The sequence below is a fragment of the Strix aluco genome, chromosome 5 (assembly GCF_031877795.1).
Source record: "Strix aluco isolate bStrAlu1 chromosome 5, bStrAlu1.hap1, whole genome shotgun sequence".
In the NCBI taxonomy this organism is placed as follows: Eukaryota; Metazoa; Chordata; class Aves; order Strigiformes; family Strigidae; genus Strix; species Strix aluco.
The window spans coordinates 37,527,988-37,555,177 of NC_133935.1; the positions used below are offsets into that span (position 1 = coordinate 37,527,988).

The window sequence follows — 27,190 nt, forward strand, 5'->3', positions numbered from 1 at the left end:
ATTCACTTTATTAATATCCCCTGCACATTGCGATAGAGACTTAATTTCTATTTTTAAGAAGAAATTTTTGTCTCTGGTTACATCCAGTGTAGCTTGCTAATTTTAGGGGTGTGAACCCCTCATGGTTTATTGAGACAAAGTTTTAATAGCTGCGTCTGAATACCTGTTTAAAATTTATCACGGTATGTTTCTATGTAGAGCCAAATATGTTGCTTATGGTGTTGCTGTTTTGGTGACTAACAGGCTGATAAACACATACTTCAATAAAAGTAGGGTTAGTGAATTGGAAATGTGAAGAAATTCTCATTCCAAGATGATTTTGAACAGTGTCATGTCTCATGAATCATTGTATCAGTGTGTTTTAATGCTACAGAGTTGGAGTCGGCTTGGAAGTGTTGTATTTGAACCGAGTGTTTGAAATTTCCATATAAAGGACAGTGAATTTGCCATGTATTTTACTAGCCAACACATGAAGCAATATCTTTATTTCCTGTAGTTATTAGTCTTTGCTGAATTTGAGGAAGCTTTCAGTTTAGAAGGGTAGTGCCTGGTACCATCCAGTGTTGTGATTAATATGCTGGCAAGATTCAGTTCTGAGTGCTCTGAGACTTGAGATAAAATTGCTCGTTCTCTGAAATGTCTTTTCTTCCTGGGGCAGACAGGTCTATCTGTTGTCAGTATCTTTGCAATAGTGGTAAGATTTAGGAGACAGTCATGTTAACAGAAGTACAAAGTGTCCTCAATTCAACAGCTCATTTGAAAACACAAAACCCGCTCAGCATTATCACAGCAGATATGCTCGCTTTTTTGAATGTTGAATGCTCAGTAGTATTCCTTAGGCTAACACTATGCTCAGCTTGCTTCTGCCTGAGCAAGCTTTGCATTGTTTATTCAGCCCTTTGTCATTTTAAAGAGGGAGAATGACTGAAAATTATGCTCATGCATTATTTGAAATTGTAAGCATATGTTTTATATTCTGCATCATTTCTGTATACTCTTTTCCAGAAGTGAACAAATTGACAGTGTGAAAATATCGCAATGGTCTGATACTTGAACTTCCCAGAAGATGCACAGATTTTTAATTTCCTTATTGGGAATGATGTCAAGCCATCTTCCTGTTTCCACCCAAATAATGGACTGTCTCTACTGTATAAATCTCTTTTCTGGCAAGGTGTTTTTCATGCAACATGGTGCTCTCAAGATAACTTTTTTCCCTAAATGGACCCAGAACTCCATGTTCCTGGTATGCTAGATGTTACCCTTGCAGGTGCCAAATGTAGTTTTCTAATTGCTGGACATTAATTTAAAATGACCAGTTTGCACCAAATAGTATTTTCAGTAGTAACAATTTTAGACTCGAGGTTGTCTGTGTTTTGTGGGAGAGGAGAAAAGGACACAGATGTAATTTTATTGCCATAAAATATGCCATTGTGTGTTTTGTTTTAGACATATGTACACACATACATATTTATTCATGTATAAAATATTTAAAATTTTTATACCCTTTTTATATTTTATGTATTTCACCTCTTTTCCTTTTAGAAAAATGAGCACAAATGAACTGAAGGATGAATACTGTATTTGTCTTAGAAAATCTGGCTCATCTTTTCCTCCATTTTTTCTTGTGGAAGAAAATATTGTAAAATCACACCATGTGAAATGCGTGGAATGTGATTATTTTTCTTTTTTCTCTGGGAGCTATATTTCATACCAATTCCTGCAGTTTTCAATCTCTGGGAAAACTTGTATGGAAATTGTAGTTTATCAACTTCATTATGAAAGGACAAAGTTGAGACTATAGGGAAAAGTGCTATGAAGATTAGGAAGTCGCTGTTAATCATTGTTTATCTGCAAGCTACCACAAGAAAAGAGAATTTTATTGCTGTTGGCTCAGGACATACCATCTTTCGGGATTTAATGGTCAGTGTGAATGACAACAACAAGATGTATTAATTATTTTTATTTAAAACATTAGTATTTCAGTGGCTAAACTGCTCCTACTCTTGCGTGTAACACCATGATTTTAGCCAGAAGTCTCATAAATTGAACTGCCTATGGTGGTTATGGTGCAGATAGACTTAGATTTGGTAACAAAGAACCTGTGCTATCCTATCAGCATAGATTTTTTTTTTTAATAACATAAAAGAAAACCCAGAAACCGTCTAAACAGCCCTAAAGGATTCTTCACGTTACAGCTCTACATCATGTCCAGAGCTTTTATGAAACTGATGCATCATTTTTCAGATTATTTGGGCATTTTTTTCCCAGTCTTAAGTGTGCAGATTTCCCATTACCTCCTAGACTAACCTTTCTCTTCTTTTCCTTCTACATCCATTTCATTTTGGACTAATACATTCTTAGCTCTTTTGTCTCATTAGATTTCATCTCCTTTGGATACCTTTAAATTGTGTATTAAGTGTTTCAGATACTTGCTTCCAAAGTATTTACTTCTTTAATCCCTTAGAACTAGAAACAGTATGTTCCACTATGTAAATAAAAAGAGAATAGGTAAATTTCCCAGTGAAGGTAAACTGGGAATGAGATTAATCTATTTAGATATGTGCATAGAATTTAAATAGTTAACTTTGTCCTGGATGTTTGGCAAGACACTGGTGTTTAAGAGTGGAGGCAGAATGGCAAATCAGAGTGAACATGTAGAAGTGAGAGGTACTTGTAATCAAGGTGAAAATAAAACATGGACTTAGTCTGCAGTACTTGTGCTGGAGAGAAAACTGCAAGGAGTTAGCAGGACTAACCTCCTCCAGGAGAACAGCAAATGTAGGAGCTCTTTGTGAAAGAGAAGGAAATACTCCAAGTAGATACAGGTCTTCGTTATAACTTGAGTGACGTGGAAGGCTTTAAAGCAAATAGATCTCTGAGCAAATTTTCAAGGAGAGAATAATGAAAGACTTTAATTAAAGTCCTGGAGGTAAATAGAAAATGAAATAAATTTAACTTTTGGTTTAACCAGTGGTGGATCCAGCCGGTTAATCTGGTGTGTTATCTTAGCAAAGGTGAAGACCGTGTCTGCTGAATTTCCTCTGCTCGGAATATGAGTCCAAGTATTGCTATGGTGCAATGTGATAAACAGTATGTGAAGTTGGACATTTCACAAGGGATAGGGAATTAGAAGAGAGACAGGGTTAGAGATGGTTAATAGTCTTGCAAAGCATCTGGTATAATATTCCTTTAAGCAAAGAGAGGAAGTTTGTACTATTAAATTAATTTTCCTTTAGTGTATGTCATCCTGCACCTATCCACCAATAACAAAGAGAAATGGTTGAAACCAAGCTGGGTGTAGAAGAGAAAGATCTAACTGCAAGTAAGGGTAGTAAACCAAGGTAAAATTTTTATTCGTTGGAGTAATGATGTTCTGAAATTGCTTTCCAAACTTGAGTAGCAGGAAAAATACATGACTTCTTTGGAAAGGAAGCCTGATAAGTTTATGAATGTAACTTCAATGTTAGGAGCCAGGAATTTCCTTTAAGTCCTTTGTTTCTGTCCTGGAAATTATTTTACATGTTTCCTGAGGCTTCTGCATCATTCAGGTCTGTTGAAGTGAATATATTCTGCCTAATAAATTTGACAGGAGACTAGAGGCTTCAAAGGTAATGAGCTCAGACATCTTGTGAAAATAATTTTCATGTGTCATCACCAGGTACTTACCCATTCTCATAGGGATTGAAAGTCACAGACAATTTGCACATTGTCCACTGGCTACCATGCCAGTCTGTCAGTAGGCAGATAGTTCAAGATTATCCACAGAATATGCTTTCTTGCCAACCTGCTGGGCCAGAAAGGTTATGCAAGGGACACTAATGAAGTTGGAGACATTGTAAGCAGAAAATATCCTATAGCATTTTAGGGACATAAGACAATCTGAGGGTATTGAGCTGCGGGGACTGAGGGCATCTGGGAAGGTGTTGCTGGTGTTGTTGCTGTAGGAAACAAGTCTAAGGCCCGTATGATACCATGTTTCATTGTTTTTTGCAGAGCTAATGCTTCTGCTGGATTGTGGAGAATTATACAGCAGACTGTCCCTGCCAGTTCTTCTCTTACCAATTCAAATGTGTCCAAGGGAATACAGCAATCATTCCATGTTGCTGTTCAGGCTGAGCTGAGGCCCAAATCTCTTAAGAGGTAGCGGGTGATTTTGCATTATGGAACACTTCCAGAAATGTTCTTTGTGATAGAGAACTGGCAGGCCCCCTATCTCACGTGCTTTTCCACACACAGGAATATGTATGCACACTTGTATTTTAGTTCAAATGCAATTATTATGTTAAACTGCTTAACTAACAATCCAATCAATTTAGTGATGAGGAAGCCTTAATTTTGCTTAATAGTGTTAGACCAGAATACATATTCACTGTATCCCTCTGTCCTAGCTGCTGGTTGTGATACCCTCCAGGTGTATTGGAAAAAGTTATATAACGGCCATTGTGCTGCTGGAGTTTGCAGCCCGGGTAGTTCAAGCCAACCACAAATTATTGCTTAAAAACCAGTAATGCTATGTTAATACATAGATGTTCTTGCCCATAGTGCTCACTAGTTCAAGCATTAAGTCACATCATAACAGAAGATTAATGTTCCAGGGACATTCAGTCTATTATTAAAAATGGATTGGCTAGACTTTGTGGGCATACGTGGTTTCTAGCAGTGATTTAGAGATGCTTCTTGCAAAATTTATACAGCTTGTCACAGTAACTGTTGTTCACCTGTCAGTTGTCCATTGCAAGACAGTTGGGTTGCTAGTGTCTTTAAAGCAGTTACTAGTATTTGCTTTTGAGCTGTAGAACAGTAGACAACTTGCTTAATATACAGGCTGTACTCAGGTATGAGGTTTCCTATTTAGCTGCTTTAGTAACCTTAGAAGCAGATGCCTGTCTGCTGGTTCTAAACACAGTCTGATGCTGCTATCTTTGGGTTGACCATCAGTTTACATGTAAGCAGCCCTGCAAAAGAGCTTGCTCGCTCTCTCTGGAAACAAATTTTTAATCATCTGTGGTCTCCTCTGCATTGTGTTGCTAACAATGACACCCTTCAGAAGGAGCATGGAGTTAATGTGGGATCAAGTTATCCACCTGATGGATAACTGGTGCTTATTCAGCCACTGATGAGGTGTAACCTGTGCCCTTTGATAGTGTCTGTCTGCACCATGGACCTCTGCTACAAAAGACAGCTTTATATTCTAATTTGAATGAAGTTTTCATATCAGCAGGGTAGTGATGAATTGACAAAAGTGTGTTAATGAAAGCTCTGTTAATGATCTGCTCTAAATGCCTGGGTGAAAGTGCTCTAGCATCTTCAGCGCGTCACATTGGAGTGTAGAAAGAGAAAACAGGCCTGCCAGAGAGCGCTCTTTAGGAGCATTGAGAAGGCAAGTTCGATTTGTACACAACATCCCAGCCAACTCGTGTACTCTTAGCAGCAAATAAGTGGCCAGGGAAAGCACTGTGAAGGAAGGGTGGTGACTTCAAAATGAGATGGTGTGCCTTTGGAAAGGCATAACATGTCAAGAAGTAGATATTAACAGTAGACCATTCGCTGCGGTGTGGTGCTTGGCATTATACAAAGTGCTTCTTGCCACAATTGATGTGCACAGTTATTCTTGTATCCACTGCGTTTTGATGTGCCTGTTTCCTATCACAGCAGTGCTCTCTTCACTGAGAACAAGTGCCATAGGAAGTGTTTGAGTTGATACATATAGAATGTGTCATTGAAATTTTAGAAGGGGACCAGTTCTTTTTTTTTTTGACCATTTCCATGGTTGAATTTGTTACTGGAAACTAAAATCTTAGTTTTTAGTTTTAAACAATTGTTGAGCTTGTTTGGTGTTTTTTTTTTTTTTAATCCACATTCCATGAGTTAATTTAAGATTCACAGAAGACTAATGTTAACTATATTTGGGCATATGCTTCATGTGGCAGGGGATAAATGGAAAATTTTTGTCAATCTACATTTTGAATTCTCTCTCCAAGAACACAGCATGTTCATCGCTGTCTAGTGGTTTGGGTGGGTTTTTTTCTTTCAGTAGGCACACTTAATTCTGTTTGACAGTGTTTCATTGTCTTCAGGTGCATAGTATAGTGATGTTCCTGATAATTTTTTTGAGAATCTGAATTCATCCATGCTTGCAAACACAAAAAGCAATTGATGTTAGTCAAATATTTGAAATACCTTTCTGCACTGCTTGGCTGACACAGTGTGGAAGAAAGGTCTTTACTGAAGTAGCTCTGGTTGCTGCTTCTGAAACTCTGGATCTAGGTGTCTTGACAGACCTCTGGGGGTTTTCAGTATGCTTCATTCCTGTGCATGACATTAATATTTCACTTTCACAAACATTGAAGCAAGAAAATCATGACCTTCATAAAAAACATTACAAATATTGCTTTTTTTGGAGTGGATTGTGCTGTGGTATCTTACCAAGTGTTAAGTGTTTAACAGCTTGTCTACACTTCATGCACTTTCATTAAAAAAATAAAATTTGACTTTTAATAATTGTTGGGCCTTGCTGTATACAAGGCTGGATATTGCAGGTAACTTTTTAGCTCTGGTTCAATGTCTACTTTCCAACACATGTTAAGCTTCAGTTGATACAGAAATTTTTTTTCAGAATTTTCCTATTGACTTTTCTAATACCTGACATATAGAGCAGGATTGTCCAAGAAAATGTTCCAAAGAATGTAAGCTATTTTGTGCAGGTACTTGCTGTCCTCTGACTAGTTGGTGAAAATCTTTCTCATGAGTATATTTAATAGAAAAACAGTAAAATCAGTAGAGTTTTAAAATAATGTGAAGTGCTCAAGCATAATAGTTAAAGTTGCTGTAACCACCAGCTTGGGGTTCTTAAGTGGGGAAATATGCACAGAGGAATCTCAACAGTGACAGGCTGTCGTGGCTTGATTTCAAACTGGAGTGCAATCACCTCTCTTCAGTGGTGAATTATTTAAGTATATAAGCCAATTCCAGCCTACCATGATTTTAGAGGTAACTAGGTGCATTACTTGTGTTATGCATTTAATGAAGAGATAAGAACAGTGTATGGAAATCAGGTTCTGCCTACAGTCCATTTAAGCACTCTGGCTTGCATACAATATTAAGTAGTGATGGGTGTGTTTTTTGGTAAGCTCTGTTCAGGTCATGGCTGGTGGGGAACATTACAGCACAATTGCTCTTTTAATGGAAGAGATGTGTGGCTCAGACCCTGCTGATTAATAATGTACTGAAAAAATGGTCCAAAATATGGTTTTACAGGAATGGGATAAAGATTAGACGAGCATGTTTCATGGATATACTGCAGCATGAGTAAGCTGCAGCAGAACTAAGGAAAGGAGTCTGTTGGACACCTTGAGTATTCCCTACCATCTTGTTTGCTGCGGTGCTTGGGAGCCTGTGTTTCTGAGGTGTTCAATCTGATTGGGGCCTCTGTGCTCCTGAGGCAGGATGGCCCCAGCACTGAGGGGCTCAGGGCAGCAAGTTCCCTGTTGAAGAATAACAAGAGCAAGCCCAAGAATACAAGGCAACATGCTAGTGTGCCCTCTTGCAGTGACAGTGCACTTCTTCAAAACACATCTGTGGTGTGAGGACAGTTTTCCCCTTGCTGGGGCATGTCCTCACTGCCCTACTGTCTTTTGTAATCTCTCCGTAATTCTCAGGGTCTGGTGGCTGAAGTTCTTCAGGAGAGGCAGAGGAATGCCATTGTCTTAGCTGTCAGTTTTGTGGTTGGGGTGTCTTCCCTGAAGCTGTGAGCTTGAACATGTCTGAACCTGAAGACAGCCTAGAACCCAGCTGTTACTTCCTTGATGAACAATCTTAACTGATAAGCAAGCCTACAGGTTATTTCTTTCCCTATGTCTGTTGCTGAAGGCACATATGACTAAACATGTGATTCATCTTTGGAGTATTTCTTCCCCATTGATTTCTTCAATGAAGTCTTGATACATTTGGCATCTGAGTTGATTCCCCTAGCAACAGATTGTGTTATCAGTGCCCACGTTAGTGGACTATTATGAAGTCAATGCAAAGAAATCCCTGGAGAATGAGGGAATAAACTTTTCAGGAAAACAGATTTTAAAGCATGTGAAATAACAGGAAAAAGAATTCAGGAAATGACTGGCTAAGTGCACCTCACTTGAAACTGTGACATTTGCCTTAGCACAAAATCTTCAGACTACCTACGTTAGTTCTCCTGTAGGTTGTTTAGAATCATGGCTTTGTTTCAATCAGCTAAAATTGCTTTTGAAGTATTACTTACCATCCTTCCAATCTTTATTTGAGTGGCATGGAAGAGAGATGAAAAGATGATGGTAATTCTTTTCATTATACAGATACCACAGAGCTTTACTTTATTAATTGCTGTAAGCTTAAAAAAAGGTTAAAAGAAATGGGAAAGTATATTTTATAGTGCAGTTGCAATCTTCTCCCTTTCATGCAGTATCTAACAGTACAGTGCAATGGTAGGTTTTAAAGCAGATGTTATTTTTGCTTGACAGGCAAGTGGCAGCCTGGATAACCATGAGTAGATTATGACTGATAATAACGTAGCACTTCAGCTTTCAATATTGGCCTGGGTTCATTTTGGGTTTTGTTTTGGTTTTTATATGTGATCCCTTTCATACTTTTTTGTGCTTCTGAGAATTGAAGGCACATACACAAGAGACTAGAGAGGAATAAGTTTCTTCCAGGCACTGGCAGGCTGATGGGGAAGGCTGAATGTCAGAGCTTGTTACACGGTTTACAGAGCTGCTTGTTCTGCATTCACATTGGTTTGTATTGCTGCTGTTAACTTACTGTTAGACTCCTAGAATTAAAGCTGCTGTTGCTTTCCTGTAGAGTTATGCAAACTAATGAGTATCTGTACGTTTGATAGGGCATCTTTTGAGAGACTGGGAATGAACTACTAGAAAAATTGTGATTGGATAGTGAGATTATTTTCTTCAAATTCCCTAATGTGAATGGATGCTGATAGGATTTACAGGAAGTTGTACTACTAATGACAAATTATAGGCTTCTGTTATAAATGTTACGAAGTTAGATCCTATCTTCAAGACCCATTGGCTCAGAGATGAGCAAAATCTATTTGAGTCAGGAAATTTTGGGGAGTAGGCAGAAGTTCTGGATGAGGAGAAGGTATCCACCTATTACAAGGTATGTAGATGGAAAAGTGGGAGGGAAGCTGTGACAGAGAGGGAACTGAGAACTGAAGAGTTCACAAAAAAGTATATAGAGATAAAGGAAAGGTGGTAAGGGGGAAAAGCCTGAGCTCATGTGAGGCAGAAACTCACATGAGCTTTTGCTTACGCAAGTAGAACTCATGAACTTGTGCTTAACCAGTAAGCTGTGATTTGAAGTCCTTGTATGTGGCATCCTCCAATCCTCCAGGAAGGAGCAGAATAGGTCCTACAGTGTCTTCCCTGAGTTTAACACTTAGAAAAATTCCAGGCCTTCTTGCTTCACCCAGAATACTGACTGGTTCAGCTTCCACCTGCCAAAGTGGCTACCATCATCATTTGTGGATGCCAGCCATGCGATGGATGAGATAAAGTGAAGACATAAGAGCCTAGGTTTATGATTTGCAGGTAGCAGAATCACTATGTGCAAGGTGTCAGATGCATGTGGTATCAGACTGAGGATGAAATTTCACCTGAGGTGGCTGTAGGAGCTATGTGACATCTAAATGTAAGCACAGATCAAGTGTCTATGCTTGTCAAAGACACACACTGTTTACTTTTGGCCTAACAGGGTCCTTGAACATTTCCACAATGAAAGCAGTTTTTTGACACTTGATCTTCTGTGGACGGGAGGTCACAAAATCTTCATCTTATGAACACATGCTCAACAGGGTCATGAGGCAACACTGACCAAAAGGGAAATAGATAGATCATGTTTTAATACTTGGAACTCGTGACTGGTTTGAAAGAACAATGTGGTGATTAGTCTTTGTTCTTTTCATCTCTGGCTGGTATTGCCCACCAGTGTGTCTGTGTGCTTTGGGGCTAGGGAGAAAGGCAAATTCCTATGGAACAGATCATTGAGAACATCTGGCATGACTATCTCAATGCAAGCTGTGAGACACAGTTTGTCACTGGGGCTTCTCTTTCAACTAGTGGAGTTTTTCTAGGATTTGCCTTTTTTGCAGGTCAGAAGTACAGCTCACATCATTCTGGCAGGTTGTGCCAGAGACAGGTATCTAGAACTACCAGCTTTGACTTTTAAATTCTGTTATTAACAATGAGAACTCTTCAGAAGGTGATCATAAAAGTATAATACCCCCAACTCTGAAAATTTTACTCTTACTCTAAAAATATTTTGATCTGGCTAGACTTGCTCCCTGTAAAGGATATTGGCATGCTGCCAAGTCTATAGGTAGTGATTTTATGTGCATTCACATGTAGGAGTCTCTTACATGACCAGTCTGTTAGCACATCTGCTGAATCTGTTAGATTTTTTTTTCTAGTTGCACTGTGAGATGTTGTGTGACAGCAAGATAACTACTTGTAGTTGGATCTCAGCATTCTAGGCTGTAACAAAATTTCGCTGGTTGGGTTAAAACTTACATAGTGCCTACAGGGTTGTTGCTGTGTGTAATGAAACTATACACCGTCTGGAGCCATGCTCTTTACAAGAATTCTTTCCAGGAAGATTCCTTTCCTTTCCCTACAGATAATAGTAAAACTGTAAGAAAACTTGTGATCAGTTCTGACACAAATTTCAACCCTAATACATTAGGTAATCAAATATCACAATCTTATAATATTTTAAACATAGTAAGAAACTTCTCTTATGTGTTACCTCATGTGACCCAGAGCCATCTAGAGAACTTGAAGAGCAGTGTTAAAATGGTATAAATTTTTTATTACGCCACATCGTGTCTTGTTATTTACACTCTGCTAACCCTCAACCCCAGCGCTGCACGCTAAACAAGAATATATGCTCAGCATTATTTTTTAATTTTAAATTTTTATTTTAAAACCTGTATTGTGAAGTCAATACCAGAAACTAAACATCACCTTACTCACACTAAGAGTAGTGAAACAGCTTTTCAATAAAAAGCTGAATAAATGACAAATAGTTGTTTTTACTAGTCTATTTCAAGCTACTTTAAATGTGCTTAAGAGTCGTTACACGGATATACTACACTATAGTGGTCCCAGTATCTCTGGCTAAGCAAATCTGAAAATAGTTGAACATATAGCTGCTTTTATTTTGGTGAGTCTTTGGCTTTCAGCTAGCAGACAGCCCTAACAGGATTTTTCAGTAATTTTTACTGTATCTTTTGCTTTTAGGCTATATGACTGTTGTCTAAATATTGTTAAATTACACAGAGGAATATAACACCTGGTGTATTTATTTCTGTACTAACCTTTATAACGCTCTTGTTAAAGCAGTAAATGAACAAGAAAGATAATCAAAAGCAAATAAAAAGCCTACAGACCAAATGGGATGAATAATTAACTATGTCAGTTTATTCCATAAAGTTAAAATGACACAGTGTTGCCTGGTTAGTGCGAGAATCATATGTAGAGACAGAATTTTAAAATCTGAATTTGGAGAGCAGATCAATTAAAGGAGTGACATCATTTGCTCTTTTGGGGGGGGAGGGCAGAGTTCCTTGCATTCATGTTTGTATAGAAGGTTTTTGGCCTGTGCAAATCACTGCCACCCATTAAAGTTTCCCGAAGCATTTAATGAATGTTTGTAAATCTACAGGATTCCTCCCTAGCTGACATAGAATATAAGCTATTCGGACCACCGTGAGTTGCTAAAATGTTAAGTATTCTTGTTTTTAGTTTACTACCTGCCTTCCCCCCCCCCCCCCCCCCAAAAAAAAAAAAAAACAACCTTTGTTTTATTGTAAGCAGTGCTAAGTCTACAGGAGCTAATTTTTTAAAGTATATTTCTGTCCAAACTTAATGCTGATAGAAAGTACTTTTCTCAACTTTGGAAAACAGTTGATACTCGAACCAAAACCCAAACTGCAGCTAGGTTGGTGCGTGTTATGCTCCTGCATACAGAAGGTGACACCTCTAACCTGTTTCTTCCCATTGCTTACCTGCAGGCAGTCTGCTTTGATTGTAACAAATGTACCAGGAACTAGGGGGTCATAAGCTGAAGTAGCTTCCATTGCAGTTTGCACTGTAATTTCCTGGGCAACCCTCTATTTCTCTGAATTCAAAGTTATATCAGCAAAAGCTTCTTGACACAGCAGCAAATACAAATTGTTCTGGGAAGGGACTCTCCAAAGTCTAATGGAACCACTATCCATGTGACTCCTGAATTTTTGGCCTTGGCTGTAGTTGTGAAACCTAGACATATGTTGTGGAATTTTCAGTAAGGTGATAGGTAAAAGCATTCCTTAGAAATAATGGAATTGAAGTTGAGGCATGGCAGACTTCACGGATGAGCAAAGAGCAGTAGTTGAAAGGAAGAGCGGGACTTGCTTGAGGAACTGTTGGCACCATTGGCTTGTGAAAGAGCTATGGTGTGATTTATGTTTCTCAAACTTGTCAAGTCACTGTCTACAGAAAGCAGAAGTATTTGTCAGTCTCTTTCTTTGGGAAGAGTATCTGGAAAATGTTTTTTCAACATGTAACACAGTATATAGAATATTAACTCACTGTGTAGAAGTTGTAATTAGGCTAGCAGCATTTGGCTAATCTCTCAGGGGGCATATTTTTGAGGATTTAGTAGTGGCTATAGAGCTTCATCTGCCTGTTGAGGCCCCTAAATATTTGATTTATAGACAGTAGTTTATGCAGGTTAAATTACTCTAAGGACATGACCAAATGAGAGATAAAGGGAAAAAATATTTAGACAACTTTCTAATGCCTTGATCTTTTAAAATGGGTACTGTGTTTTGGGTTTTGTTTTGCTTTTTCACTTTCAAAGGTATGAGGTCTCCTATGTTGAATGTTAGGCTGTGTACTACAGGGTTCCAGAGCCTGTAGTCAAGCAGAGCTTCCTGCTCAGGTACAGAGCTTGGCTCAGTGCAGTGCCAGTAACCGTGGTAGAACTCCCAAGGACAGCACGACTCTTGTCTCCTTCCTTTCCCACTGAGCTCCACTTTGTTCCTTTTTTCTGTGCTGTTGCTATGACTGAGTATGGTAATATGTTTATAAATCTTTTACACCAAAGCCAACCATGTGATAAAGCATATCCTTTTAGACTATCTGAATAGAAACTTAAGAGAGAAAAAACCCGAATCTATTTAGAAAGGTCAAAGGAGAGGGAAGCAGGCAGACTAGGAACGGAATATTGGTTGTGGCTTCATTTCTAATCAAATCATATTGGTGAATAGGCTGCTAACATCTCCACAACTCTAAAAACAGAAAAATCTAATAGGAGTTTAATACGTAGGAACTAGCATTAAAAGAGAATTGGTAACTAGCATTTATGTCTATGTGCTTTTGAGGAAACCCTCTGTGTTTAGCTTGAATGTCACATGCCATTTTCTGTTGATAATTTTTTTAAAACGCTCTGAATTAAGATTACAAGCTGCTTTAAAAAGACCATCAGGCTTACTGCAGTATTTTATGGTGTAATAAAATTATATGGTGAAGCTAGGTTGGGAAACACATGACTGAAATTCTGTATCCTGCTTTAAATCATTCTGTTGTGCTATAAAGGCCAAAGAACATGGGGAACAAATTTACTTAAGTTGGGCAGCCTGTAGCTTCATACAAAAATGTTATAATGAGGTGAGTGGAACTATTTGACTATGACAGTGGCTTGAGAGAGGCTCTGCCAATTCTCCGTGGTTGGGTAAGGGAGGCAGTGACTTTCAAATAACTGAAAAATAACTTTTAAAATGTTCTGAAGGATCTTCTATTGTTTTCATACACTTGGCAGAGAAGTTGATTGGTGAACTCTGTGACTCAGTTCCTGGAAGGCATAAGTCATGGATGTTGAGCATTTGTGTAACAACTCGACCAAGCAGAAAAGCAGTAGACTGTGCTCTTGTTGCAGAAGTGCTATCCTGGTCTAGCTAACATGGGTTATGTCTATGTAAGAATCTGAAATACTTGCTTAATGAAGATTTTGTTAGGTGTAATATGAATAACTTCTACTACCATCTCTGCTTAGACAATATAGGTGGCTTTGTGTTTCTTCATAGCATGTGAAGCTTACCAGCAATGCTGAAAGAGATCCTCTGGTAAAACAGACATCTATACTAATGCCTAACTTGAAAATTGTGCCTTTGTCATATATATTTATACCAGTTGACATGCTTATCCCTATGGATTTAATAATGGACACTACTGAGGATGTAGCAAAATCCATTATCTTTTGAGACTGTGTTTTATTAATTAAGCAATATTATCAATCGTTGTGTCAAGTATTCTTTCAGATTGAAACATATGGATTCCATAAAATCTTGTGGACTATCCAGAGTTTGCAATATCCAGAATAAACGCTTGTTGTTTTTGTGGTGTAATATAAGTCATCACTATTATTTTAAAAAGACAAATTGTTCTGGGATAGTCCTAATTTTCTATATCTCCTTCTATAAGACTCTTAAACATCAATGCATTGACTGGCAATTTTTGTAAATCTTGGCAAGTATTGTACCAGGTAAAATATATCCCAGATAAAAAGCATGATTAAACTAATTTAAGTTGCAAATATTAGATGAGCAAAAGCAAGAAGAGGGAAGATATAACTGAAAAGAAAAATATACAACCTTAGAGTATAAATAAGCACATAACTGTTAGTGTAGATATTAATTCTGAAGCAAGCTATACTTTTATGTAAAGTTGACTGTACACTACTGCAATATTCTAATAGCAATATTAAGGTTTCCTCTTCCAAAAAATCTCAGTTTGATCAGTGAGGACCGCTGGCTAATATGAATTGATGAGTTTGTCTGTTTCGTCTTTAGAATCTAAATTATGGTTAGTATGGCATCTGCCCATGTAAGTATCTTGGTAAAGTAAACCTCTCTGAACTTTAATTATGTTTCAACAAATATTATTTGAAGAATAATTTTATCATTACCTGAGAGATATTATCCCAGAACAATGAAACATTGTTAGTCTTGCCCTATTCAAATAAATAAATAAGTAACCCCTCTGACACCATCATGTCCTTTGGAGTGTGAGGATGAAACACTCAGTATATCCTTAATGATGCAGGGATCCAAATTAAATTGTGACTCTAAAAGCATTACCAAGGGTCTTAATCCCCTCTGTCCTCCTAGATAGTTTTAACAAAAATTAAAAATCTGAAACACCTTGAATATGAAAGACAGGGGTCTGTAACACTTATCCAAAGGCAAGAAAAGACAGTAAAAGCAATACAGGCTGCAAAGCATCGTTGCTTGTCATTTTCTCATGTGACTTTTACTGTTGCTGTTGCATTATTGGTGTTGCATTTTTAGCCCTGCTGTCTCCTGTGGTAGTTCTGGACTAGATCTGTGCCACATTGAGCACAATTTTGCATAAACATGTTAATGTAGCAAAGAAGTTGCATAAAGTTGGTCCATAACATTTTATTAACCCTTTCAGTTATAATATCTAAGATAAGGGGGTTTAATTTCACTGTATTAAATGACTTTCAGCAACATGGTTTTAGCAGATTAAGAAAGGCCAACTTGAACACAGTTTTTTCTACTGAATCTGTCCTGTTCTATTAATTGAATGTCCCATGCAACTGTGCAGTTTCTGAGCACTTTCCTGTAGTCTGTTAAACAAAGTCACTACTGTTTCTTGCCTGTGATTCTCATCTTGTAGTCCTGCATTTGGGAATGGTGTTTGTGTTGGATGGCAGAGAGAAAGGAGTTGGTTTTTTCTTTTGTTCGGTTTTGTATTTAGTTTATGAGCACTGAATTTGTGCCTAAATTTTGTGTATAATACATTTCCTCCCGTGTATTTATACTACATGAAGAGATGTTCACCAAATGTGCCCTGTAGTTGGAGTAGAAGGCAGTGAGCTTTGTAATGAGCCTTTAGTATCCGCAGTTCATTTCGCAGGAGTTCATTCCACCCTTGACATTTTAGTTCTGGCCAGAGATAGATGTATTTTCAGTTTGCAAACATCTCTGAGAGGAGAAGTTTGCTTTCATTTGCAAGTACTACCCTGGCAATACATAACGGCTACTACTCAAGCTTGTTCAAAATTACATCAGAGGCTTTGTACCATACTCTCAAAATTTTGTGAATGCCCGTTAAAGACGGTTGTTTAAAAAATAGTTTCTTTCTTTACCCCTAAAACTTGAAACAAATTGTAACAAAAGTGTTAAGTCACAAGTAATATGGTGACATAAGTATAATTTAACCTAGTTTATCATCCAAACTTGTCTGAATTGCTATCTCAAAGTAATTCAGTTTAATAAATCTCACTGATTGGGGAAGTGTTTTCTCAGGATAGGAATATTTTTAAGACTAGATAAAAATTTTACTGTAGGGTTTTATTACTCTCTAATTGGGTGAATCTCTTTGATTTTTTTCAGTTAGACAAACCTTCTGCATTTTGTGTTTTTAATGAATTGATGTTGTCTTATTGACTTGAACTTCTTTACAGTACGGTTTCTTTTACAGGCTGATATATCTTCTGTAATGTTCATTAGTATTTGAAGTGTACAGTGTATACAAAAATTTGAAAGAAAAAGGAAAAAAATGGAGTATGGAGGTGACCCATCACTAAATACAAACAGTGGTTTATTTTAGGCCAATAAAATTGATACAACAGTCTGAGCTGACCTTGGTTCAAGAGTGAAAAGACTCATAGGAAAGTTATTTGGGTTTTTTCTTGGTTTTTCTTTTTTTTAAAAAAACAAACCCCCAACCTCTTATAAGAATGATTCATGCCATTACAAACTCATAAGCATTTTAAAAGATTTTGTGATTAAACTCTTCAAAGTCATGTGCTATAGACAGTGTTTTAATGTATGGTGATTCCTTCAAGACAACCTAAGAGTTTAATTAAAATTTTTTGTAAGCTTCTAAAATAATTTTCTTCCTTTGCAAGTAACAAATAGGCAATTGGTGCACACACAAAACATGTTTCTGGAGAGTGCACAAAACGCTAGCTGAAGTAGTTGTTCACTCCGATGTGTTGCTATTATGTGCACATGGAGCCCCTTCAAAATGGAGGGTTCAGGGAGATCTGCTTGTAGAGGCACACTCATCTTCAAAATGTGTGCTATTTGTGTCTCTTTCTGGAAAAGTTATCTTGTTGTGAATTTGTATTTAGTTGTAACTATTTGAATTGATTCATAGAGTGTAAACTTAAAATACCATGCCAAGATCCAGAAGGTGCACATCAGCTGAAACACTGCTTTATTTTTTTATATGTATATGAGATTTTTTCTGTGAACTAGTACCTGCTTATAATAATAATAATAATTTAATGTATATTTAAAAAAATACAAAAGCATACTTTTATCTGTGTACATTTATATAAATAAGAAGATAACAAGCATATAAATAATATTTGAGGACATTTCCTCCAGAATAAGGAGTACTGTTATAGTTGCTCTCAAGAAGATTTGATTAGTTATATTCATAAATGGAAAGCATTGCCTGTGACCCACTTTACTAGCATAGTCACAACAGCAGAAAACCTTGTTCCGTTATATTTTTGCTTTTGAAAACAACGTTATTTGTATTAACCTGGGGGACAATGTTTCATTTTCTTCCAGGAGGAAGATATGCGAAGAGTACTGCAAACTGGTTCTGTTGCCTAATGCTTTATATTGCCCCTTCACTGAAATGAAAATATTTTTGCTATTTAAAAAAGAAATGTAAATAAGAAAACGCTTTAAAGTTCTGTTGTTGTGGTCTTCAGGAGGTAGAGGGTTAAATCTCTTGAATATGCAGAGAATTTTGGCACTTAGTGCACTGCAATTAAGATGTTTTCTCCAGAGTTTATTCAGAGCAGTGTTAATCAGTTACGTATAGTAGCTTAAAATACCATTATTGCAGCAGTGTTTTTGAATAACAAATGATCTGTGTAATAATGCATCTGTGTGATTCCAGTTTTAGTTGTCCTTATCTTGCATAATGAAATATGGTTTTGTTATTAAAAATAATTTAAAACTTTTTTTTTTAATAAAGTAGGCTTTCATCTCCCTTTTCTTTCTTTTCTGGGCTTGTCTTCTTTCTTTTTTTCTCTTTTTTCTTTCTTTCCATCCGGATCATGAAGTATGGCCAAAGTTTTGATTGTTGGTGACCCAGTCTCCCTGCAATTCTCTGCCTTTGGGCTTACTTGTGGTAGTAGATACAAATAAAAGCCTTGGATATCAGGTGTGAAACAAACAAATGTACTCATAGGTGTAATGTGGCAAATAGTGAAAGTTTGCCTGTGTATATAAGTAACTAAGCTTAAAGTAAAGTTGTCTTGTCAAGAGATGTACTAGTTACTATGGAGAGGGAAATAAAATGCTTTTCAAAATGGAGATCCTTTCCTGAAGAGCAGCCTCAAAGTATAAGGGCAGGGGTGGGAAGGAGAGACCTTGTGGTGTTCAGCACGCTTTCAAGTTCAAATAAGTTTGTTTATGGCTGACACCTGGAAGGAGTTCTACCAGGTATTGAACTTAATGGATGAAAAAAGCTTAGGGCCCCTAATATCTAAAAGTTAGAGAGATGTCAGGAATATCAGGTATGCGTCAAATCTTCATAAAGAGGGATCAAAGCCCAGCTGTAAGCCCCCCAGTAGCTCCCACAATAGCGAAAAATGACATCTAAGCTGCTTATTAGGCAGCCTGTGCTTGATAGTGAACCAGAACTTATCTTTTGATTAGGCCTTCATATCAACAAATGAATTAAAAGACCTGTGTATAGGCAGAACTGCTGATGTAACAAATGTATTTTTGAGATTTTACTTTATCAGCCCAGTGTGGAGAGAAGGGGGAAAAAACAGAAGCAGCAAGCAGGCTTGTTTGAATAAGTGACTCAGTTCATGTACAGGACAAGATGTGATTGTTTATATGCTCAGGATGTGCTGCTACAGTATTAACGCAAATGAAAAGATCTTATGCGTGATGGAGCTATTGTTCTCCTGTTTATAAATGGAAGTTTTGCAATGGTTAAAACAAACAAAAAACCCCCCGTCTTGGGTCTTTTGCCTATGATGGTCAGTCTATCTGGATTTAGAGTGATTTATCTCTGAATGGTAATACTTCCAAAATTCCCTGCTACTGCAAAGTCTTAATGTCCCTGTTACAAAATAGGTTTTTATATAAGTGTTGCCAGCTCAAAGCAATAAGAAGTTGTGAATTAGACTTTCTAAAATCAGTGTTGCATTGTAGATCTGTAAATCACATATTTAAAATTTCCTTGATATTTTCTGTATTTTGGGGGAAGGAGGACTTGGTGGTGGACTATTAAGTTAGATGTGGGAGTTATTTCTCTGTAACAGAGGGCAAGAAACAGTAAAATTCGCTGGAAGTCTCTTGTACAGTTCCAGGAGCTGGGATTTCAGGAAATGCTTAGACAATCTGAATAGCAATAAAATTTTGCTGGCTGTGAAGCAGCAAGAACCGGGTGGAGGGAGCAGATGATTTACTGTAGCTTTATCAGCATGGAATAGATAATAGATAATGTGATGTGAAGTTAGACAATGGAGAGATATGAAGGAAAGCATACACTAAATCACAAGTGGTGGGAAATCAGAAGCATATGCTGTAACTATGAGAAGTGGTTAGTCATGGCAGGAATGTGGCTGGCTTTTTATCAAATTCTCATTCATAGACAAGGATTTAATAATTGAAGATATATAGCAGATGGCTTTTCACTGAGTATTTCACAGTATTCTGGAAAATTTCATTCTTGCTACCTATTTGAACATCTTCAGAAAAAGCTTATTATTGAATGGGAGGGGAAGAAACTCTATAAAAGCTGAAGAGGGGGACAGGGAGGGAAAGCACTTATTGGAAACACTAGAAGTGAGTTGAACAATTAGTCTAGAAGAAAGATACAGAATGTCTTGCATCACTCTTCAAAAACATGCCACCCCCACGCTGATTCACAGTGGCTGTATTTTGAGGGATTTGTGTCAGGTGAAAGGCACTCTTCTTCAGTGGGAGTGGGAGTGCAGGCTTCTCATAAGCACTTCTTGATGGAACCACCCGTGTGGTACCTGGGGCTCCCAAGTATTTCCTTAAATTGCTATGGAAACCTGGGACAGAAGGAACATACACATTAATGTGACATTTATTTTGATTTAACAAGTTAGGAGAGAGTATTTTAATGACTCCTTAATTATTGGTGCTTATCTAAAGAGTAGGACTGATCTGAAGCAAAATAGTTAACTGTGGGGTGTGGAGCCTGCCTCTTGCCCACTTAAGAAACTTAAGTGTAGTAAATCTGAGTAGTAGTAGTTTATTGCTGTATTATTTTTCCCTAGCTGGGACAGTGCTTTTTTTTTTTTTTTTTTTTTTTTTTAACATGACTGCTGGACAGTAAATGGAAAGTAGCTTACTTTTATAAAGGCCTGTTGAAGTTTGCAGTGTCTAGGCACAGAAGTTGTTTGTATTGGAACTGGTTTGCTCGTGTCAATCTTATGCTGTGGAACAACCTGGAACAGGACTGAGTGCAAGTTCTGACACGGGAGACTTTTCAGTGGATGTTGCTGGGTTTTGAAGGAGCTGTGTAAGGAATAAACCAGAAAACTGCCTCTTCCCGCCATTGTTCTCCCATTGTTGGCTTAATCTAAAATAGTGCCATATCTAAAGACTTATTTACACACAAGCGGTGACCTAGCTAATTTGGCCTTAGTTCAGTCCTTTAATTAGAAATTAGATAAAAGGTTATTTCTGGGATACTCCTAGTTTGAATTGAGTGTGTCCATAGCATTTGAGGCAAAACAACGTTGGTGTGAACTTGGCTGTTTGAGTCACAGGTTATACATGACTGTTTGGCATTGACCAAATTAGACCAAGGGAGTAAAAGCTGTCTTTCTAGTAACAGCAGAATTTATGTGTATGTGCTTTCTTTGCAATTACTTTCTACAGAGTTTATTTTAAAACATTTTAAACCTTTTTTTTTTTTCCTTAAACTGACATTACAAGCACATTTACATCTATCTTTGAGGTTACTGTGTGTATAGTCTCAACTCTGTGGTGCTAATAAGAATTAAAATGGAGGGAAAGATAGGTGATCAAACTGACCCTGAGAAGGAGTGGGTTCTATATTTGAGGTCTTGCCGAAGTTGCTTAGTATAACAACTGAATTTTTATAATTACCAGTCCATGTTGGCATAATGCGGAAAACTTTCAAACGTATCCAAAGCTCTACAGGCTAGTCTGCCTCCGTGTGATGCCTTACTTGTGAAATGGCCTTGAAGCTCCCCAGCCTTTGAATGTTGAAGTGTCAAAGGGTGTCTGGGATTATCTTTGACTACCACCTGGAATAAACCCCTAATGTGTGTTAGTGAGACACCATACAGCTTTCTGTTTGTCTTTTTGGTAGGTGATAGAGGAACTGTTGATGGTAAAAGAACCATCTTCTGTGTTACTTGATTCCAACAGCGTTTGCCAGGTGGTCTTGGACAAATCACCCTGGATCTCTGATTTCCCTGGTAAAAAGTAGAAGCAGGGTTTGCTGTCTCCCTCCATTCCTATATTTCAACCCTCTGCATGATTATTAGTATGATGTTATGAGTGTAGGTACTTCTAGATACTACTATTCAGTAGCTCTTTAAAAAAACATGAGCAGGTGTTTTGCTGTAACATACTGTACAGCAATTTTTGGGGCTGATTTTATATAACTTGAAATCTTTTATGACGATTAAGCACTGTTTTAAGCCTTCTATGAAGGACTCTTCTCCTATGGATTTTAGGAGGAGCAGTGAATTTGAAAGAGATGGTAAAACTCTCTCCCCAAACACTTTCCTGCTTTGGAATATATTGAAAAAGTAACAAAACCTTCTCTGCAAGCTCTTTTACCCATTGGAACCCCTGTGCTTCTGGTACATGGATATTTCCTGACAAAAAGAGATTTACTCCTGATTATTTTGTTGCTATTGCTAAACCCTCAAAGCTTTAAAGCTGCCTTAATCCTATCTTGTGTGTTTCTTATGGGATTCTTTCTCTTAAACACTAACCAGATACCCCTCTAAAAGTCTTGCAAGATATAGACTTAAACTGTCATCATAAACTTTTGTTTAGCTTGCAGAGCTCTGACTGGTGATGGTAATGAGGCTGTTTGGGGAAATTAAAAAAACCCCACGAAACTCAACCTATATGAATGAGTAGATCACTTTGTCTTCATAGTTTGCTTCAGTTAGTGAAGCAACACAAAGATGCGTGCTTTCTGGAGCATGATGTTTATATGCAGTCAATGACTCAGTCTTGCAAATGCTTTTTCTCTGGGCTTCTTTCAGCCACTTCTTAAAAAGAGTATAAAACTATGAAATAAACAGTTGAGTTCAGTTTGACACCTAAACATAGGTGGCTGAGCTCTCACTTGTTGGTGGAGAGCTATTGACACAGTCAGTGAGACAGAGGAAGTGATTCATCTGAGCAACCATGAGATGATGCTTGAGGGCTGCATGCTCTCTATTCACTATGGATTTCTTTCTCCCAAATGGGTCCTGCTCAGGATCTTTGGGGAAGAAATGACCTTCTAATCTGCTTTACATTTTGCAACCTGAGGATATAATGACCAATCTACACAAGTTGTTAAACATGATGTCCTTGCCCATTCAGCAGTTCCTGTCCATATGGAACCCCTTTCCATCAGCCTTACCTGTGGCATTTGGGTACATGGATTCTTTTGTGCTGTGGGCTCATTGTTAGCATGGCCTGCAAATCTGAGCTTTGGGTTGCTTTTGCAGGCAGGGAGAAAACACGTGGATCGCTGATGCCAATAAAATCCCTATCCTTGCTTCTGTGATGGGGTTTTCGAAGCGCTATTGTGCTCTGACTGCTTCTCTGTGAATGCAGGTTGCCTTTTACCCAGCTCTCCACTTACCATTTAAGATGGAAAGTATACCTGGCAATTCATGCATAATGAAGGGCTTCTAGCAGTGTGCCTGTGTTCATTGCACCAAGCTCAACACGGCTGCCCCTTTTGAAGCTCTGGACTTCGGCTTGGGTTGGGCTGCATGAACAGCCTGGCCACGCAGCCAAAGATCTGTTTGGCTTCTTGGAAAAAGGGGGGTTGGGGCAGAAGGAAGTTGCTTTACCTCCAAGAGGTGCCTATTGGTGTGTCATCTGTGGTGTCTGACTCTGATGCAGGCAGGGAGCCTGAATTGCTGCACTCCTAACTAAATCACTGTTTTTAAAAGCTAGTCTTTGAGCAGCACAGACATTACAACTAGTTCTCAACTGGCTTGTAGCAAAGTGCATATGCGAACTACTCTGTAAAAAGCAGTGGTCTCTCCAAGCCCCAGATTTCTTCTTTCAAGCTAACATCAGCTATGGCTATCCATGTAACTGTGTGCAAATTGTTTTTTCTTGTCTCTCACAGGGGTATTTGCAGTAGAATTTGAAGTTGGACCTCTGGTGTCTTGGGGTAGCAGTAGTGTTGGTTGAACTATAAAGCAATCAAAAATGGATTTTTGCCAAACTCTTCTACCTCATCAAGGTAGAGGACAGGTGATGGGCCACTTGTCTTAGAGATACCTGGGTCTTCCAGTGTCCGCTTGCTTCTGATTTTTAACCACCACCACCACTGCCCCCTCCGCCCCCCCCCCCCAAGTATTATATCAACAGAAGATTTCAAAAGCCTCTGTTGCTTGACCACCCAACCTTGCAGCATGATGGCAAGAGGAGACCTGCCATTTTGTCCAAATACAGTCAGACAGAGGACTGTCAGATAAGACTCTTCTGTACCCTTGGTGAGCTCTCAATCCAGTAAGCTAAAAAACTACTCCTAGCAGTGTTTTTGGAATTTAGACACTATTATTTTCTAAACTTCACTGAATTTGAACTGACTGTATGATTATTTTTACTCATTCCAGAAGTAGATTTGACATATGCTAACTAATTTCTCCAGCTCCAAAAGCAATGCAACTTTCAGCAGATGTATTCCCTCAATGCTATTGTTCTTTTTGTCTCTATTGGTGTTGTGACCTTGAAGTTCCAGGAAGGCACAGGGTGCATGGTGATGATAGATCTTGCTGAACGCTAGAGACTCCAGTGAGGAAGAGGACATAAAGGAGAAGGGATCTGGTTTGGGCTTGTATTCAATTATTGCAATATATTTTTAGACTATTTTGTACTAAGGAAGTAAACACTTAATGCTGTGTAAAGGTTAGAGATAGACCCACCCACTCTTGGAAGTATGTACCGCTTGTCCTGAGTCATATCAGTGATGGATCTGTCTTGTGTGTATATGCAATTCAGTGATTTATTACAGTATAATTTTGTGCAAAAGCTTATTCAAAAATGTCTTGGGTTGTTTCAGGAAACTATTGTTTTATACTGAGTTTTTTTTTTTTTTACTGAATTTGTCCAATTTAAATCCATTTAAAGAAATATTTGCATATGGGCTACAGATCTAGTATCTAAGCTTTTCAGCTATTTGCCTTGATTGCTTTTCTTTGCTGTATGAGCCTTTGGAAAGATGTAAGTATCCTATGTCAAACTACTTTTGTTTGTATTAAATGTATATTTTAGCTACCAGAACAGTATTATGAGTGTTATCACTTCAAAAAGTGATCTGTAAAAGATTCTTCCTATTAGTTATATTTCTAAGACTTGTTCAATTTAAAAAAAATCAATAAAAATGGAAGTTGATTATGTGATTTTGGCACTCTTTAGGTATCACCCTGAATATAGAATGCCATCCGTGTGTGTCATATCTGTGCAAATACTAAAATGAGATCTCATCAATAAAGTAGACTTTCTGCGAAGCAGATATGACTGGTGATACTAAATCATATACAATTTATAAAAATTACTTGCACCTCTTTTTAATAATAAAGCATATGGCTCAATATCAGTTATTTTTAACAAACTGGTAAAATGCAGAGCTATTAGACCACAGCAGTGGTTTTAATCCTTGGAATAGAGTCTGAGTCTTAAAGGTCACCATTAACCAATATTCTCCAGAAGAAATTGTCAGCTCCAGAACTTTTCAGTTTTCATTATTCAAGTGTCCATTTTTCTTAGAGATTGGTGAATGTGGACTTTTATGTTACCTGGTTTGCACCCTGAGCAGTGCAGTAGCAAAAGAAAAAGAAAAAAACCACCCTGCAATCTGTAATACAGTTATAAGGATAAGAATATAAACCAGGAGTAGAGATCATCTTGTCTGAAATGGTCAGGTACAGATCCAATTTTATGGCTGTACGACCCCCTCTGTGTTTGTAACCCATCATGACAGCCACAGGGTGAGAACAGTTCTCCTGATCAATCTGTGCATGGTGCATGTCAATAACAGTAGGATGCCATGTCTGGTTCCTGAGCCTGTATTTTAAGGGCAAGGAAGGAATGCTGGAGAGAATTTCCAGGAGGGCCACCAAAACTGTGCAAGGGGGGGAAAACAAAACATACGGCAATGCTTAGTGATGTTTTAATGTTTTTTTTTCTAATCAAGATAAAAACTGAATGGTGATCACTGGACATACATGGGTGCATAGGTCTTGCTGCAAGATATTCAGTATTATAGACAATAATCATCGAATCATAGTATGATTTGGGTTGGAAGGGACCTTAAAGATCATCTGGTTCCAACCCCCTGCTATGGGCAGGGACACCTTCCACTAGACCAGGTTGCTCAAAGCCCCGTCCAACCTGGCCTTGAACACTTCCAGGGAGGGGGCAGCCACAACTTCTCTGGGCAACCTGTTCCAGTGTCTCACCACCCTCTCAGTAGATAATTTCTTCCTTATAGCTAATCTAAATCTACCATCTTTCAGTTTAAAACCATTACCCCTCATCCTATCACTCCCTGATAAAGAGTCCCTCCCCATCTTTCCTGTAGGCCCCATAGTCTTCTCATCTCTAGGCTGAACAACCCCAACTTTCTCAGCCTGTCCTCACAGGGGAAGTGCTCCAGCCCCCTGATCATCTTCTTGGCTCTCCCCTGGACCCACTAGAGCAGGTTCATGTCCTTCTTATACTGGGGGCCCCAGAGCTGGACACAGTATTCCAGGTGCGGTCTTACAAGAGCAGCACAGAGGGGAAGAATCACCTCCCTTGACCTGCTGGTCATGCTTCTCTTGATGCAGTCCAGGATACAGTTGACTTTCTGCTCTGCGAGTGCACGTTGCTGGCTCATAGTCAGTTTTTCATCCACCAATACGCCTGAGTCCTCCTCCGCAGGGCTGCTCTCAATCCACTCATCTCTCAGCCTGTATTTGTGCTTGGGATTGCCCAACCCACATGCAGGACCTTGCACTTGGCCTTGTTGAACTTCATGAGGTTTGCACGAGCCCACCTCTCAAGCCTGTCCAGGTCCCTCTGGATGGCATCCCTTCCCTCCAGCATGTCAACTGCACCACACAGCTTGGTGTTGTCAGTGAACTTGCTGAGGGTGCACTCAATCCCACTGTCCGTGTCACCGACAAAGATGTTGAACAGCGCTGGTCCCAATACTGACCCCTGAGGAACGCCACTCGTCACTGCTCTCCACTTGGACATTGAGCCATTGACCGCAACTCTTTGAGTGTGACCATCCAGCCAATTCCTTGTACAGCGAGTGGTCCATCCATCAAATCCATGTCTCTCAAATTGGAGAGACAAGGGTGTTGTGCGGGACAGTGTCAAATGCTTTTACAATAAATACTGTAGTTGGAAATCAAACTTTTCACATAGTGTCTCAGGCATTTTGAAGCAAAGCATAGTTAAAGCATTTCACAAATGCATCTTTAAAAGACACTTTAATACAGCTTCTGCCTTGTCTCTGGAACAGTCTTTACTGAGCAATTGTATTAGTTCCCTCTGGTGTTAAATCTCTGAAAGCCCATTATGGCTAGAATGTTTGTTAAGCAGTCTGTATAGATATGATATTGTGGCAGCTTTAATGACATGTACCTTCTTTGTCACAGCGGCTAGCACAAGATGATAATGGGGGTGAAGCTATTTTGGTTAGATTGTTCTTGTCTCATGCCTCCTGCTTTGACTTTATATGAGGAAATACTTTTTATGTTTTGTATGGGACTATCTTGCCTTTCTGTTGAGAAAGATGAGTGATCTGTTGTGTTTGTGTTATGACCAAATTGCCTGATTGCTTTTGTTATGATTCCTGAGAGCATTGTTAAGGTGTACTGAGTGTATGCAGTTTTCTTTTGTGAGTTTCTT

The 27,190-nt window shown here is 38.4% G+C and overlaps 1 protein-coding gene across 2 annotated transcripts in view; it reads left to right on the forward strand.

Moving 5' to 3' along the window:
* Window positions 1-27,190, forward strand: part of TMCC3 (transmembrane and coiled-coil domain family 3) — a 143,674-nt gene that overhangs the window by 110,048 nt on the left and 6,436 nt on the right. The window lies entirely within an intron of this gene.